This window comes from Colius striatus, chromosome 4 (assembly GCF_028858725.1).
Source record: "Colius striatus isolate bColStr4 chromosome 4, bColStr4.1.hap1, whole genome shotgun sequence".
Lineage (NCBI taxonomy): Eukaryota > Metazoa > Chordata > Aves > Coliiformes > Coliidae > Colius > Colius striatus.
In genome coordinates, this window is record NC_084762.1 from 27171276 (window position 1) to 27190318 (window position 19043).

Sequence of the window (19043 nt, forward strand, 5' to 3'; positions counted from 1 at the left end):
ATTAGGCCTTTTTACTATCAGCTGATGAAGTGGGCAGCCTGGCTTCCTCCCATGCTAAGGGCTAGTCCTTGAATGGATAGCAGACTGCAGATGCGCAGGGAGGCCCTCCTTGCACACAAGTTACGGGAAGGACCATCGACTGACTGCAGGCCAGGTGATTCTTCAGTATGTAGGCAGACACCTGTGCCAGTGCTGGCTATGAGACCTTGGCACTTTGAGCCATGAGAAACTGTTCCTTCATTTTCATTCATGAAAGAGTTGTCTAAAAAGGTTGAAACCTCAAACAGAAGTTCCACTTGTGAAAAAGATGCTGATAATGAATGTGTTAATTGTCTCATAAACCTCTTTGTTTAATGAGATGTGAAATAGCCCCTACTGTTAGGAATATCAGTGTGCTCAGGAGTTTACCCCAAGTGCACTGGGTCATTTATTGCTGTGCTGCAGCACAACCCAGGGCTGCTATTTCAGCCTCTTGCCAAAATAGGAACATTTACATTTCTGATGAGTCATCTGGGTCTCACTCTGGGTTCCCCCACCCTGTTGTTCTCTGCTGTATAGTCCAAGCCCTGCCTTGGAGGCCTTGCTTTCCCAGCCCAAAGATGGGGTGGAACCCTCTTCAGCAGCTGTGGACTCCGTTTGTTAATTAATTTGGAAGGGACTGCTAAGGAATGATAGGGAGCATTTTCTCTGTCCCTGGGACTGAACGTGCTGCATTCCTAGCCTTTTCTGGCCTAGAGTGTGGCAGAGCAGTCCTGGCAACTGAGTCACAGTTTGCCGCACACTGTGCTAAATGTTACCTGCATGGAGATAGAACGTGAACTAGGTCAACAAAAGGAGGCAGCTGTAGATGTTTTCCACATTGGTCAGATTCACTTGTCAACAGCAGAGAAGAGCTATAGGTTTCAGGAAACCATTTTTTGACTTTTTTTTTTTTTTTATTTCCCTTCTGGGGCAAAAAGAGGATAGGGCAAGTTTTGGGCTTTTTTTTTAACTCCTTTTTTGCTTTAACTTATTTCTTTCCTTTTAATTCTGAGTCAACTGCTCTAAGGTGGCACTGGGTTGAGCATGAGGTTGAACTAGAGGTTTCCAACCTTATCCTGTAATTTTCAGCACTTGTGCTGTTATTTTGAATTCTTGCAGACTCCAAATTACCTGGGAGAGGAAGAAAACCACAACTATTTAAAGAAAATTTTATTGTCCCCGTATTTTGATTCATTTGAAAATGGCCCAGAAACAATAAAAAACAGCTGCTTCCAATAAATAAACTGTCATGGAATTGTTCTTTGCAGTTGTTGGTTTCTGGGTTTTGCCATAAAATGCTTTGTCTATCCTGTTCAGGCTGCTTACGAGAACTGCTATTATGCAGAAATTTAGTCATCTGAGGACCAAACCGTTTGAGGACTGTACTCCCTGCTGCAGTCAAAGTGGCTTCTCACATCTGTTAATAGTACCCAAAGTTGGTCTCATGCCTGAGAAGCTGGCATCATTGCTGTTTCTTCCATTTTTATGCTTGGTGAGTCAGATGTCAAGAAGTGACAGAATATTTATTGCTAAAGTATATGAAACAATACGAACTTAAAAGATTCATATCAGTTTTTCAGTAATTGATTTTTATTAAATTCATTCAAAATGAAACTGTTTGCCCAGCTGACGTCCTTAATTCTTCTCCCTTGCTGAGACTGATCAGCTAAACAGATCTTCCATTAACTTCAATTATAAAGGCTGACAAAGTGCACAGAAAATCAGAATATTTAGAGATGGCAGTGATGGATATAATTTATACTCGAGAGAGGGAACAGAATCAGACTGATGCTTAGAGTGAACTTTAAGCCTGAGTTTCACAGTCCAAAATGAGTGAATGGTGCCATGCTCCTTGTCTGCTTCAAAACTGCTGCTGGGATACAGTGGCAACACTGCATATTGTATCTGCATTGGGAAGAGGGCACTTGTGTCTTTGTTGCTGGTTAATGTAACATTGTCCCCAAAATGTTTTCCTCAGAAAAACTGGAATGGAGAGGATGTAGCTACTTCACACAAGTTCAAAGCAGCTACAATAAAGAGGAGAAACTCCACATGACAGTAATTTAATTAGACTGCAGCATTATTGTCTTGAATAGTGATGTAAAATGGAAAACTTCTTCAGTAGGGTTGTATTATAGCTTCATAATTTCCCAATGCTGAAAGGAACGCCTTTCTAAAGTTGGCTTGCAAGCAAGGCCCTCTGCTTTCCTTTGCTCCTCAGAGATTTTGTACAGAAAACAAAAGAGCAAGGGGTAGATGAGTCAACAGAATAATTTTTTGTGAAGCCCCAGAGGTCTCTTCTTAAGCATGCCAAGCCAGAAAATGCTCCAAGTAGTTATATGCATGTATGTTAAAAAAATGTAATCAGAGCTGTCATTAACTTGAAACTTATTTAAAGTGTGGGAAGGGTTTGATGTAATCTCCAGACTTTCTCCAGAAGGCCCATAGCTGTATGTTTTTACATATTCTTTAAACTAACAGTAGTGTTCATGTACTTATCTGCATCAGTCTCCTGGAAGGTAATTTTGGCCCTCAGTAAGGAAAAGACTTGTTTTCCCTTTTCAGAAAAGTCATTTGAAAGAGGCCAGGCTGATAGCATGGCAGATGGCATTACAACATTTATCAACTTATAATCAGTTTGTGCAAATGAAGATTTTTGGTTTTTTGCTGTGTCCTTAAGCAATACTTTTCTGAATAAAATAGTTGTGTTTTGTATGTTTTGTTTTTTAAATGAATCTCACTCTTTATCCTAAGCCATTCTGAGATCTCTGCATCTCTTAGTACAGTGTGGAAAATAAGATCTGGTTCTCATAAGAGCAAGTGTGAAAGATACAGGGCAGTGGAAAGCCTGAAAGAGTAAAAGTCCAGATAGAGAGGTACTGGCAGGTCTATCAAGAGCTTGTCACAGTGACTGTTGGCGTTCTGCTTCTATTTCATTTGCTCTGCTTGGTTAATCATTTGCTTGAGTGCTCAGGTACCATGGTAATGGACACACTACCAGTGCCACAGACCCAGCATGCTGCATATTCATTAAAACATGATTTTTGAAACCCGAAATAAATATGAGTAGCTAACAATATAAATTGGCATGGTAGGATATGGGCTTCTTCCTCTCATTGTATGTTTGTCGTTCTGCTGTTGATATCCACGACTTCTTTGTGAAAATATAAGCGGATTGAAAGGCTTCAGACTTCCTCTGTATGTTGAGTATAGCACATTTGTGCATTGGCCTTTCTGTGCAACTATTGAGATGTTTGCTCCTTTGTCATCAATATTAAAATCAGAGAAAGGGTCTTAGAATAAATGCCAAACGTGTCTTTGGTCTGTTAAGCCCCAACAGTTTGTTAGTGTGACCTTTGTGACAAACTAGGGGTATAAAGTGCAACTTTGAACATCCTGGCCAGCAGCTAACTGCTAGAATGCCAACTGGCAAGCTGTTCTTCCTTCTCCAAACCTGAAACCTTCTGCCTGAACAGCTCCAATGCAATATCTCTTCTGCAGTGTCATGTTTTGAGGTCTGATCCTCACACAGACCTCTGTTGCTGTTGTTGCTCTTTAGTAGTGCAGTGCTATTTGTGTATCTGCTTGAATATAGTGTAGTGCTATTTGTATATCTGCTTTAATATTTATGGTGGGCACCACTGGGAAGTTAGCACTGAGCAGTAGTTTCCCATAGAGGGCATACGGTGCTAGCATCCCTCCATTACCATCTGCTTTAACAGCAATTAGCTCACCAACTAATGTGGGCCAGTTTTTTTTTTTTTTAACATACAGTAAAATCATGCAGAAAAACTCAACACTCAGTGATGCAGGAGTGCTGTTTATGTCTCCTCAGCATGATGGAGGAAGGGCCTGTGGTGCCTGCTTGCCAGAAGTTTGAGACACTTACAGGTAGTGTGAAGACAAAGCTACACCATTTGAGTCTCCCATATAAATGATTAATCAAAACAAAACAAAAGTATAGTAAGGACACTAAAATGTGAATCCTGTTAACATTTCTGAGCAAAGGGTGAGATTCATGGGACTAATGGGTCAGGACTGTGGTCTCCACCCTAGCTTGCCTCCTGTAAAATCTGAGCCAATGCTGTTACAGTGGTGGGGGGAGAGCAGCCAAGACTAAGGATTTAATTTGGAAGGCACTGGCACCAGGATCTCCTTCTCACTATCCTTCCACAGTATGGGACATTTCACATTGACATTGTCCAGTTCTCGAACTCTCTAGGATCCATGGAGCCCTGTAAAACATCCAGGTACAGCAATCCTGCTCTGCTCTGATGTTTTACTGGAGAGAAAGAGCCACCCTTGAGGAAAGTGGAAAATGAGTGCCACATGCCTTCTGTGCCTCTTCAACTCCAGGAGCCAGCGCAGGCTGAGTCACAGCCCTCTCCCAGGTGGAAGTCAGGACAGACTAAAGAGGAGGGGACTGAACGGGGTGGTGGGCTAATATTATCATGGGGTATCCAAATCCTACCTTACCTATCCTGGTGCCTGTAGTACAATTGCAAAACTGGGCTGTTGAGACTGCAAATATCTACAGTGCAGAATTTATGAGTTGTCCTTTAATATGTTTTTGTTTGTGTGATGTTGCCAGTCATGCAGGCAACTCTTCCTGCCTGCCATTTCCTCTTTTTCATTAATCTGCAGTAATTACTTTAGTGTTCCTTTGCATTAAATGTGAGGGGTATTCACAGCATTCACAGGTATGGTTCAATTAACTCCCTCATCCTTCCGTTCTCAAGGGTGTTCTATTTTTGAGAACCATGCTAGGAACATGTGTGAGTTGAGCGTGGATAGAGGCATCTTCTGCCATCAGGTCTGTGCATTTGTTTTTTTCCATGGACTATTGTCTGGAGCTTGGCAGGCCTTCAGAATCTTTCCTGGATGATCAGTTCTGGATTATTTACCAAATTTTGTGAACTGAAGTGAAAATAAACATGAGCTTAGGACTCCAAGCTCAAACTCAAATGCAGGCGTTCCTAATGTGTGCCCAGAACTGACAGTTTTAGTTTGATCCTTTATGGATCCAGCGACAGAATTAGGTTTTTAATTTGAGTGACATCCACATTCTGTGATACTCATGTAAATACACTAGCTTAATGCTTGCAGTATGTTTACAGTTTACTGTTCATTGGGGTATTGGTACACCTGGAATGAAAAGTATGTAAAGAAAGGAAAGCAATCCCCTGATCAAATGCTGAAAATGTTAATGAGGAATTAAGGAGATGAGAAAAAAAAATAGGGTGCTAGTGTTGTGTTTGATTTTTAAGGCTCTTTGCTATCTGCCAGTCCTTTACATGACTGCTAAACATTTCATTAAAAATGAAAAAATATGTTTTAAAGACCAATTTAAGAAACTAAACTTTAAGACACTAGCTTTTGAAAATTGCAGTTGTATTTTCTGACACAATCTTATATTTCTGACCAAGGGAACAGTTGGTTATTTCAGTGGATTGCTGGAGAAGTATGTAAATCTCACTTGATACATTCTCACCTTAACAGATTGACTTGGAAACCTTCAGTTTCAAAGAAGGTAAAGATGTCAGAGTAAGTTCATATGGAACAGATGGATTTTCTGGAAAAAGCCTCCAATTTGATAAACTTCTGGAAAAATTTTACATGACTGGCTGGGGAAAAAGTACCTTTCTTGTAGATATTTGCTGGTCTCACTGCTGCTATTTGGAAATTGACTTCCGCTGAGATTAGGACTTCGGTTACAGACTGATATGAATGTTGAAGAAACTGATCACTGAAACGGTGTCAGCTTCTCAGCAATTAACTGATGTTCTTTTTGGCTTAAGGTCTTTGTTTAAGAACCCTCAATTTACACTGAGTGTTCCTCAGCTGTTCTTGTAGGGGTATTAAGCTGATGTCTTGCTACTGTTTGCAGAGCCACTAAAGAAACAAGGAAAAAAAAAATCAAACAAATAAAGTACCATAGAAAATATTGATATAAGTTTGGTGGCTGCTGTTGAATGTGGTTGTCCTTCCCTCTTGCAGCTGCGGAACATACTGTCATCACAGGTGGGCCATCCTACAGCTCCCTTTCGGACTGTTGCCAATCCCTCTCCATGGATCAGCCAAAACCTGCCTCCCGGATTGTGCATGCACCTGTTTCCCCTTCTTCTGGAATAAACAGTTTTGTCTGATAAGAGCATTGCCAAATACTCAAGTTGCACACTCAGCCTGACCCACTGATGTAAAGGAAATCACATTTTCTTGATGCTTGCAGAATGAAAGTGGCAACTGTTACCATGGAAATAGTCAATTTATGAAAGAAGAAGTTTTGAGGAGGCTGAACACCACCACTAATCTAAGAGATTGCAGTCAGGACAAAAGGTTAAAGTTGGAGATGTGCTAATTGGGACATAGCTGTGTTTCTAATAATGTGGGGATGCATACAAAGGAATTGTATATAATAAAAATCCTGGGTAATCCCTTGAACCTATTATTTTGGATGCACAACACAGATTAGATTAATCCCTAGTATAAATCCACCTATTTGTGTTCATACAGACATAAAGTTAATGGATATAAATAGGTGCTACATCCTAGAAAGGTTCATTCAAACACTTCCTTAAAATGTATCATAAGGATTCTAATGATACACATATGTGTATTTTTTCATATTCCTCTTTTGGAGACATTTTCCTGGGTTTTGTTTTGTATTTTGCAAGTACTGATGTCTTTTCTGTCGCTTTGTCTCTGCTCAACACATTTTCTGGAATGTAAAAATTACTGTGGTTCTTCAGATTTCTCTGTAAATGTGCTAAAAATGTTATCAGCAAATAGAGAAAAGACTTTGTTATTTCCACTGCACTTCCTCTGTTGATTGACTGCGCCAAGATCAAGTGAATAATACACTAAAGCCATCGTCTGCAAACAGGAAGGTTTGGGCCAGATCCTCTCTGCTCATACAAAGTGCCAAATCTTTGCTCTCTTCGGGAGAGATGCATCTTTCTACAAGTTCTGCAAATATAGCAACATACTATTTTTGTTAAATTTCTCAGCTTTAGAGCAATGAAAACCCATCTGACAAACTCCCTCTGAACAGCTAATAAGAATTCTAAAACAATTCTAGTTTGATCTGGATTATGTCACAAAAAGATTTAATTATTCTTAATTAAAGCTCCTGTTGATTGTATTTGTGTGAGCCTTAGCGATTCAAATAATCTTGAGCCCTACATTCTTCTATTTATTTATTTTTACTTACAAATAGCCTGTATTATCACAGAAGTCTTTATCAGTGTAATTATTTTTACATGGATTTTGTGATGAAGACTATGGTAAATGTTGTTGGATATGTCCCCCAAAATAACACCAGTAACATCAAAGCAGTAAAAACATCACCACTACACTATTCATGGAGGAGCTAAAAGACTTTCTGTGACCGCTGGATGCAAACATTGGGTCTGGGAACCTGTGAAGGGCGTTACAGCATGTGATGCTTCAAACTGAATCTCAAGCTCCAACTTGAAGGCTGTAATTTTGCCCCAAGTCTTCTATCTGGGAGACTGAAAAACTCATAGGCTTATTGCTAGATTCATCTACAGCCTAGATGAATGTGTGGCATGTCCACTGCCTTTTTTGTTGTTTGGTTTTGGTTTTTTTCGCATCATGCTGTTGTTACTCTTTAAGTTAAAGAACACTTCTCCCACCTGGAGGCATCTTCCTCAAGACATTTCTAGGCAGTAGTTACATTCTTACTTAGCTCTTTGATTGCTAGGATAAACAACTTAGCTCTGTTAGTATCTTAATACAGAGGATGTCCACTCTTCTGCTCCTTTTGAAAGCTCTTTTCCAGATTTATCTCCATTTGAGTTCGTCTTTCTTGAATGTGTATAAGATTTCAAGTGAGGCGCAACCTGCACTTTGGATGTGATCATGGATGTCTCCCAGGTTCTACTGAAAACCTCTGTCTCACCTGCCTTTTTCATCATGTTACTCGTTTAGTCACCTACCCATTGGCAACTTCAGTCCCTGTTTGTCTCTACCTGGTCATCTCCCAGGTTACATTGGAATTTTCTGCGTATGACCTAGCTGTTTACCCTGTTTCTATGGCTCCCATCTTCAAGCTGCTCCTTTTGTATAGTTTCACTACTCTCTGTATTGACAGTACAATACAGCTTGGGAGCTCCTCTACATGGGTCACAATGATCACAAGTTATGAGAGAGCAGCAGAAGCCCCAGGATGGGTCCTGAAGACCCTCACTGCCAATCTCAGTTGATTTGATGCATCCCATCGCAATGGCACTTACTCGTTACTAGTTTTCCTTTAGCTGTTTTTTAACCACTAAAAAGTCTTCTCCTTAGTCCTCAGATTCCTTAATAATGTATAACATGGTGTCAAATGCATTCTTAAAATCCTGAAAGGTGACTTCAACTGTTCAGAAAACCATTTACTTCATCTAAGAAAACTGCATGGATAGTTTGTATGATGTTCCTTCTGTAAATTACTGTCACATTTTATCCCATTGTTCATTTATCTTTGTAGTTTTATATATGGTCTCCTTCAAAATGTATTTTAAGGCTTGTCATACTAACAAGGTCAAAGTAAAAAGCTTGTAGTTTCCCAGCTGCCTTCTCCTCTATTTTTTTTTCTTTTTTTAAAAGTAAAAAACCACATTTGTGATTTTTCAGTTTCCCAACTTGATGGTGCTATTAAAAATATTTGTCACTGGACCAGCAATACGCGTGTCAGAAATGTTTAGAAGTCAGTGACAGTGATTAACCAGACTTCAAGCTTGATGCACTTAACTTTTTGAGTTGAGTTTTTGTATTGGCTGTGGTAATTTCACTTTGCATACCCACATTCTCATTATCACCCTGTCTTTGTCTCTAAATTCAACTTAAAACTTCTGATTGAAGTATGTGGCAAAATACTTATTCAAGGTCTTTCCTTGTGTTGTCTTTAATCTGTATTCTGTCCTTCCTCCATAGTGGCACAGCATTTTTCATTGTCTTATTTTATTTATACTACCAAGGAGCCTTTTACTATTTGTTTTCATATTCTTTGCAAGAAATAACTAATTTGGGTTCCTGGCAGTTCAAACTTTGTACTTCTTGACTTCTCAGATGTTTTTAGTTTGGGGACAGTACCTTTGGACAGTACCTTTAGCATTCTGCGGGGACTCTGTTTATTTCCAGTACCTTTTTTTGATGTGGTTTATTCATTCAGGCTAGCCCTGGGATTTCTTCTTACAAGGTCCCATTGCTTGCTGACTGCAGCATTGTAAAAGCTACTTGTTCAATTTACTGTCTTTTTCTGTACTGTGGAATTGACATAACTTGAGAGAACCTAAATGCCATTTTTGTTGTCGTTCTACAGTGCTTTACTATGTTAGTGCAATTTTTAAGTTCCTATGCCTATCATGCTTCTCTCTTACATAAATAATCCTACTCATGTCATAATAAAAGCTATTAAGATTGCTTGTCTGACAAAAGGATTGCAGATCAGGGTCTGCATTCCTTAATGTACTTTTACCGGGTACAGCACTTTCCCACAGTGGAGACTTTTCCAGCTGAACTGCAAAAGCTGTTTTAGGAGATACAGTGTCAAAGGAAGGGCACAATATTTTGGAAGGTGAAACTGCTTGGAAACCAGAGGATGCAGGGATTTGTCCAGGTGCCCAGTATTTCTCTAAATGCCTTTTTGCCATTTGACTTGGGTTTTATTTCTGTCTTCTTAAGTATGATTAGCTTTTCTTTTTGCACTCTGGCAAATGTACAATTACTGTACTGAGTGCTCAGGAAACTGAGCACAGAACTAAATTGTTACGTGGAGAAAAAACCTTGGTAACTGCTTATAGCTTGGATTTTTGTCAAATCTCAAGGTGTATCATGCCTACTTTGCATTAACACTGGAAAAGCATATTCAGCAGCAGACTCTGCCCCAAAGAGCTTGCATCTGCAACACATAAAATTAATTTGGAACCAAGGGAAGCAAACGTTTTTTTACGGTTACTGTGAAACGTCAGAAATAGACCCATGTCATTCATCTACGGCATAACCAGCAGCTGAACCCGGTCTCCTTGACTTGTCAATCTCCCTCTTTCACAGTTGGAGGAGTATTTTTTCCTATTTTCATCCACTACAGTCATGTATAGGAGTAGGAAATTTCAGTAGGATACTAGGAATGAAAAGACACAGATTTTCATTTATTTTCCTGCTGTTTCACTTACTTTATTAATCTGTCATTGTATGATATGTTGGTAGAAGGAGAAAGCATAGTATGTTGTCTAGTAGGGCTACTGTTTTTTAGCCATTCCAGCAGGGGAACGTACATTAGCTATTAGTCTGTTGCAAGGAAAAGGCAGCGGATAGGTCAAAACCTGATTTGGCTGTTAATTTACAAGTTTTAAACAATAGGCATGAAATGACTGAACAAAGAAGCAGGTGACAATGCAAAAAATTTTTTTTTTGGTATATAAAGTCTTCCTTTTAGATTGAGACTATTAATAAGTAACATTGCAGACAGTTCTGAGATGGTCCCTTCCAACCCCTACCATTCTATGATTCTATGATATTAGGAAGTCTCAGTACAATTAGTTTTTCAGATTGGCAAGGGAGTTGTACAAATGTGCCCTGAATTATGACAGTCCTGTAGTTTCTACTTATAAATCCATTCCCCACTACAAATAAATTATGAAATATATTTAAACCAATGAGTTGGATTGGTTGTTTTTTTTAATCTAATGGACACAGCCACTTTGAATAGTGTCATGTTTTTTTGCTGTGGGAATGAAAAAAAAAGGGCAAACGCTCCAAATCTCGTCTGTGTATAAATAAATCTATTTACTTCAGCAGCCTCTCAATAAATCTAAGTCTGACCAATAAAACTTAGCTGGAATGTCACTACTGTGTGTGTCAGAAAGATTCAGGAGAGATTAGTGAAGGATCTGTATGTGATTCAGTACTTACCGCTTTGTCAGCTTCACAGCAAGGCAGGGTCCTGGGTCATAGGAGAGAAAAGGAAACAGAATTTTGTATTGAAGAGTGTCATCTCCTGTATGTACAAAGCTATTATTTCTTTCTCTGGCAGCAAAACTACATATTGTATTTACCAAAAGAACAGCAATACATCTCATAGAAGTGCTCACATAATGTTACATTAAGATATTTCAAAGCAATTCTGATCAAGATCAGGCTATGAATACGTACAGAATTGTCAGGTACAATCTCAGTCTTGTAGAGAGCACTACAAGAGGATTACTGCAGAGAAAGAGATGTTGCAGTTACTCACCAAAAAGCCTTATGCTCAGTAATTTATCTCTATAACAACATCAAAAAATCCAAGTAATTTTACCACTGGTAGTGTTTTTCCCTCAGTCTCTGTTCTAAAATAGCCAACACAAATCTTTAGTTTGTTCTCCCGCTCTTATTTTTTCTTTTTCAGGTAAGAAGGAGGTATTAAAACAATTAGAAATTTTTCCATCAAGAATGTGAAAGGAATAGGTTAAACAAGAATGACAAATCATATTAATGGAAAACTGCCCCTTCCAGTATATGTGCTGGCTTTCTGAGCAAGATTTTCAGAAAATAGGATCTTAGCCTTAGGATTTGCACTCCTGCATGGACTTCTCAGGAAAACAATTCTACTGTATCAAGGCCATTTGCTCTGTTAGCAGCCCGTTGAAGTGATATTTAAAGTCCAGGGAGACAAAAATAACTGATTTAATTTTCAGACATGTAAACCATACAGTTCACTAACTGAAAAAGTGTATAATTTATTTTAATGCTTATTTGTTAAAAATAATGCATATTTTTGACTTGGCTTATATGTCTATGTTGATTTTTCTTAGCTGCAGGAAAGAACTACAATACAAATAATGTGGCATAGGTATTTACTCGGCAGTCTGTCCAAACAAACTGACCTGATTAACGTGAAAATTCTTCATTGCAGCAATTTTCAATTGGCGCCTTAGGAGATTTGTAGTGGAAGACATACTCTTTTTGTAGGTTTATTTTAATAAAACCCCAAACCACCTCAAAACCCAAATATTCAATCACAAAATCATATTATTTTTAATTCCTAGAAGGCTTCAGAAGCCTTCTGAGTATTATAATTTAGATGCTTCCTGATCCTGAGGCCTAATTTCCTGTCTGGACATGATCTTCCATGACGTGCCACTCTCTCTGCTATATGACTATGGACATAGCCTATTCTCTGGTGAATTGAGGGAAATACAGTCTAATAATGTAGCTACACAAGGGAATGACAGTATGAGTCACTCAGACTTTAATATCTGTGAGGGACAAAATCTTGTATTTAAAGCTTGCTTGGAAAATGTAATTCTTCTCTGCAAAGGGAAAAACCACAAATATTTTTAATTATCTCTAGACCCCTAGTTCTCATTTACTTTTGAATACACATGGTGATTTCAGTAAAATTAGTTCACAGGAAATGAGCTTAGGATTTGAGCTCTGCAGAAACGTGGCAATGTGTGTGAAATACTTAGTCCGAATTTATACACACTTGATTTCATCTGGTAGGAGGAAGAGAGGAGTGATGGTGAGTTAAGAGGATGGTGGGTTATTGGTATCCTTCAGCCATGCTCTTTCTGTATGGGGAACTTTTTTGTTGATTGCTCCATTAATCCTTGTGCATGTGGCATGGGCCACACAGCTGAAATCCATCTGTGTACTACAGTGTCAGCTTGGCATCAATTACTGTCTATGATAGGTACCTTTAAGCACTGAACAGCAAGCAGAAGTTGTATTTCAAAGCCATGAAACCAGCTGCTGGTCTGAAAGCTCTCCAATTTGAATAGAATATTCTCAGCTTCAGTTAATCAATGCTCCATTGACACTTCATTGGCAAAAAATAATGTAAAAATAAAGCTTCTCTGTTAACAGGGGGTTTTTTTTGTCATTTCCAAACTGGCTGCAGAGGTCTGTGCAGATATGTCTACTGAGTCACTAAATTTTTATGCCTCCTTCTCTTTGGAGAATCATTAGGCTTAGAAGCATTAACTTCTACAGGGCTGATCAGGGTGGCTTGTTTTAAAACATATCAAAACTGTTGGACGACAGCTTGTTAAAAACTTCCATGTAATGGATCATTCTGATTAACTGGGCATAAATTAGTGCCAGTTTTGTTGTTATTTTTAACACAAGTTGCAAGGATACTTACACATCATAATCAAGTCTTCAGGCTGGGATCAGCATAGATATTTAGTGCATTTGAGATTTTCCAATTTTTATTAACCCAAAATATTTTATATTATCTGTCTATCAATTAGAAATCTGAGTATTAATCAAAAAGCTCAGACAGTGTGACTTGGATGAGTGGACGATGAGGTGGATTGAGAGCTGGCTGAATGACAGAGCCCAGAGGGTGGTGATCAATGGCACAGAATGGAGTTGGAGGCCTATGGCCAGTGGAGTGGTTCTAGGGCCAGTCTTGTTCAACATCTTCATCAACGAGCTGGATGAGGGGACAGAGTGTACCCTCAGCAGGTTCCCTGATGACACCAAACTGGGAGGACTGGCTGATTCCCCAGAAGGCTGTGCTGCCATTCAGCGGGATCTTGACCGGCTGGAGAGTTGGCCAGAGAGGAACCTCATGAGGTTCAACAAGGACAAGTGCAGAGTCCTGCATCTGGGAAGGAACAACCCCATGCACCAGTGCAGGCTGGGGATTGACCTGCTGGAGAGCAGCTCTGCAGAGAGAGACCTGGGAGTCCCAAATGACAATAAACTAACCATGAGGCAGCAATGTGCCCTCGTGGCCAAGAAGACCAATGGCATCCTGGGATGCATCAAGAGGAGTGTGGCCAGCGGGTCGAGGGAGGTTCTGCTTCCCCTCTACTCTGCCCTGATGAAGCCTCATCTGGAGTCCTGTGTTCAATTCTGTGCTCCTCAGCTCAAGAGGGACAGGGAACTTCTGGAGATAGTCCAGCACAGGGCCACCAAGATGATCAGGGGAATGGAACATCTTTTGTTTGAGGAGAAGCTGCAGGAATTAGGACTATTCAGCCTGGAGGAGACTGAAGAGGGACCTCATTAATACTTACAAGTATTTGGAAAGTGGATATCAAGAGGATGTGGCAGCACTTTTTTTCTGTAGTGTCCATAGTACTATACTTCAGTTTTCTGTAGTGTCCAGGACAAAGTGTAATGGATGTAAGCTGGAGCATGAAAAGTTCCACTTAAACATAAAGAAAAACTTCTTTCCTGTAAGAGCGAGGGAGCCTTGGCACAGGCTGCCCAGGGAGGTTGTGGAGTCTCCTCTGAAGGTTTTCAAAAGCCACTTGGATGTGTTACTTTGGGAAGTGACCTGCTTGAACAGGGGAATTGGACTAGAGGCTCTTTAGAGGTCCCTTCCAACTGCTACTATTCTATAGTTTGTGATTTGGTGAACTGTTACTCAGTGCAACCACAAGACCGTTGAGAAACTGATTTTCAGAGAAGTTCTTCATCCACTTCTTCATTGGCTTTAGTTCAAGTCAACAGTGTCATGGCCTCCAATGCTTGGATTTTACAAGGTACGCCACAACTCTGCAGTTGACCTATCGCTCTGCAAGAGACTGTTAACTACCAGCCAGCTCTGCAGATCAACACTTCATGCAAAACTGTTTTGCCAATGTCTACACACACAGAGCAAATGACAAATGTGCACACCCATGTCCACTGTGACTTCCATCATGTGACCTTCAGTGCAGCCCATTTGTACCCTGATGTTTCATCTGCTTTAAGATAGTGAGTGATCTATGACTTGGAGGGAGTGTGGAGCAGATGCACATTCCAGCTGACATGGACTCTAGCCAAGGGGCAGGTGAGGGCAGCCTGTTGAAGACCTACGTGCCAGAATTCACTTGAGCTTGTCCCTTTGGTGATTACAAGGGAGCAGGAGATGGAGAAGAGGGGAACAACCATCCTCTTTTCTCCACTTATATTTCAGGAGGATTAGTCTCTATCAGGGAGAAAAGAGAGAACAGTTCCTTCCTATAGGAAGAAAGTTTTGCTCTCTGTCTTTGTACACACCATATGAGAGTGTAAACAATGCCTCTCCTCTCATCACCTCCATTATACCATAAAGAGGAGATTTCCTCTTCTCCTATAACTCAGCAGCAACTCTCCTATAGCTCAGCAGCCCATATTCTGCCAGAATATGACTTAATATTTTGTTAGTGCCAGTGAGAACTGGACTCTAGTATTGTAGCAATACTACAGGCTTGGAGAGGTGTGGCTGAAAAGCTATGCAGTGGAAAAGGACCTGGGCATGTTGTTGACAGCTGGCTGAACAGGAGCCAGCAGTGTGCCCAGGGGGCCAAGAAGATCAATGTCATCCTGGATTGTATCAGAAACAGTGTGACCAGCAGGACCAAGGGAAATGATTGTTCCCCTGTACTTGGTGCTAGTGAGGCTACACCTCAAAAACTGAGTTCAATTTTAGGCTCCTCACTACAAGAAGGACATTGAGATGCTGGAGCACATCCAGAGATGGGCAACAAAGCTCATGAAGGATCTAGGGCACAAGCCTGATGAGGAACAGCCAAGGGACCTGGGGATGTTTAGCCTGGAGGTGGCTGAGAGGAGACATGATCACTCTTTACAACTACCTGAAAGGAGGTTGTAGCAAAGTCGGGGTAGAGCTCTTCTCTCCAGTAATAAATAATAGGACATGAAGAAATGGGCTCAAGTTGTACCAGGGGAGATTTAGATTGGAGACTAGAAAGAAGTTTTTCACCGAGAGGTTTATTAAGCATTGGAATGGGCTGCCCAGGGAAGTGGTGGAGTCACCATACCTGGAGGTATTTAAAAGACACATAGATGAGGTGCTGAGGGATGTGGTTTAGTTCAGTGATATGCCTGGCAGTGTGAGGTTAGTGGTTGGACTTGATGTTAAAGGTTTTTTCCTGCCGACATGATTCTATAATCTAAAGGCAGATTTTAGGTCTTTTTTTTTGAATAATACACTCGAAGTTAAATAATTTTGTTCTCTGACCACTTCATAGGGAAGAATTACATCTCTGTTCCCTGTCTTGTGTGCTGTAAATTTAATGTATTTAAATTTAAGTGTATTATATTTATTGTAATTTGAACTTCAAGTATTTCCTTCAATTTTCATGAAAATTTCCTTTAGAAAAGCAGCTGACCAATATGTAGAAATGATTTATCAATTTCATTTTAGTAATGGATAAAGTCCAAAGAAAAAAAAATCATAGCTTACTAGGACAATTTATAAGGAAGAAAAAGTAGGAGGAAAATTATCAGATAAATGACATCACCCCAGTCTAATTTGTGACTTTCAGATTTTGAGCATTTCTTAATTTGATTTTCAGGTGATCTATTGCCAGAATCAATAAATCTTAGAAAATGACAAGACTTCTCAGACATGTGCTGTGATGTCACTTCCGCATGAGGATCTTTCTTCCAAATGTATTCTCTCCTGTGGTAAGATTTCAGATATACAATCTTCTTCTGTGTCAGGAGTTTTAAGAAGAGGGAATGAGATGAATTATGAAACGTCGAGCTGTGGTCCTAGATTTTGTTGGCAGAACTGGAAGGTATAGTTAGGAAACCTAGTTGTACTCATGGTGAAGACATGTAAGGTTTGGTAAAGCTGTGAAGTATATTAAATACCTCAGAACTAAATTACAGGTGTCACTAACTGTAGTTTATATTTCCTTCATCCCCATGAATTAGACCATATTTACACAGTGTGTAAGATTTCGCTGCCTGTCTTATTATCTCAGATTAATTTTTTAACTTCTGGCATGTGTATTTGCTACTTATGATTTCAAAGTGATGTCAGTCCCTTCTAAATAATTTTAAAAAGAGCCTCTCATCCAATATTAAAAGGAAAAAGGAAAAACTCATTAATAAGTCTGACAACTAACCTTTGGAATGGAGACCTAATTAGTTATTATTGAGCTTGGTCCAAAGATCACTGAAGTCATTTGGAGTCTTTGCATTACATTTAATTGACTTTAGAGCACAGTTCTTTCTCAGATGCATTGGTTTAGCAACATTGGGTAGCTAACTCATCCCGTTCTCCACCAGCAACTTCCTCCACACAGAGTATGTTAGGTGTTTGACAATGTTTCTGGTAAAGATGTTGTCCAAGTTGGTGATGCCCCTGTAGGCACATAGACAACGAGGAAAAAAACTTTATGTCCTGAGTGCCTGTTTATTTGGCAGTCACCGGAGCCTGCAGGTTTCACTCATTCCAGCTTCACTGCGGAGCTTTCATCAGAAGTGTCAACACTAACAAGATTTTAAACTGCAGGCGAATATAGAACATCATTTGATCCTGGCAAAGAACTGTTTGCCTCAGCACTTGTGGGATAATGTAGAGTAAGCAGCAAATCATTGATGAATCTGTAATGCAACACCAGTCTCAGGAGTCCTCAGGCAAAATTGCTGCAAAGAAGAAGGAAAGACACCAAAAGTGATTAAATACGGTGATAGATTCAGACCTTGGGAGACCTCTATGGAGACTCTACTTTAAAAAAAAAAAAAATAGAAAGGAAAAAATGAAAAAAGGGTACAGAACTATATGTTTAACCCTTTTATACTGGCTTAATTGACCCAAAGCCTTAATTGGTGTGAAACTATCCTTGCAATTACTCTGGTTTTATGCTTGTAGTGTCATTGACTTCTGGCCATTATCCACACATTTCCAGTGAAACTTGTACGTTCTATTAGGCCATTAATTCTCATAACTGTTAAACACCTTGTTTGCTTTTGTTGTCCATAAAAATAATAAACACAGGAGAAAACTTATGTAAAATTAATAGAACAAGGTATTTAATCTTTCTTTGTACATTTAAAACGTGTGGCAAATTCACTAAAAATATCCAGCAATACTTAAATGATGATTAGAGAACTTCAATGGAATTGCACTGTCAAAATAGTGCAACACATCTGTCAACACAGACAGTTGATCCTCAGACTAACATTTCAGTAGATGCTTACCCCATCTCTCTTTTGTGTTATATGTGGCTGCCATAGTTCAAATATAGATCCAGTGGTATCAATGCAGGTTCTTCCTGATTTCTGATGGCTGGGACTCTACTTAAGACCTCAGCACTTGGGAGACTGATGATCAGTTTTCATCTCTGTTATGTATTTGCTCTGGGAACATCAGTGAGTCACTCTTGTGCCCATCATCAAAGGGGTGACAGAGATTCTTATGCCCTGAATGGTTGGATAGTCTGCTCTGTAACAGGGCTTTGTTTCCTGTTGTAATTCTATATCTAGGAAGAAGGGTTCCAATTTAATTTTGTGCCCCAGGTTAGTTAACATAACAAAATTCATGTTGTCAGTTTCAAATAATGACATTAAGATTAAAAAAAACTCACTATCACATTAATTATCCTCAGAGCATTCCACTATCTTTGCATATTTGTTTTGGAGACTGAACAAGGTTATATTGCGGTATTAAATGCAGTCATCTGTTTGGATTAATGTAGTTGAAAAGCTCCAGCTAATACTTATATGAGGTTTGGATTACAGTGTACATTCCACCTACTGATACTTGAAATATTATTTCCTATTTTCTCTTAAATATAGTACTTTACTGTTTAAAACACCTTTTACTTTGCATTGGCTGATGGTTTTGGAGGTAGATGGGCATGATTGTTCGTCTTTTATCATTTGCAGCAGCGAGGATGTCTCTTCAGACTGTATTTGCCTAAGATCTTTAGCTTCATGTTTGTATCCAGACCAATGAACATCTTAAAGAGTCCAGTAGTGTCCAAGATACCATCAGAAAAGTGGCAGGCAGTGTAGAAGGGCAGAGGCTCACATGTGGGCAATAAAGCCCTGCCAATTCCTGACAAAAGGGCCTCATGAGGCTTTTAAAATCTGTAATAAAGCATATACTCAAGGGATTAGGGAGGAGGGAAGAAGAAAATCTACCTTTTTTTTGTAAGTTCACAAAAAAAGATAAATATTTTCTCCAAGGCATAACCAAGATGTAAGGCAATGCCATACTGGCAGAAAAACACGTGTTTAGCACCCTGGTTTGTTGGGAAAGTTTGTATTTTTTTCCTGAGAAAAAATAAATGGAGCCTCTT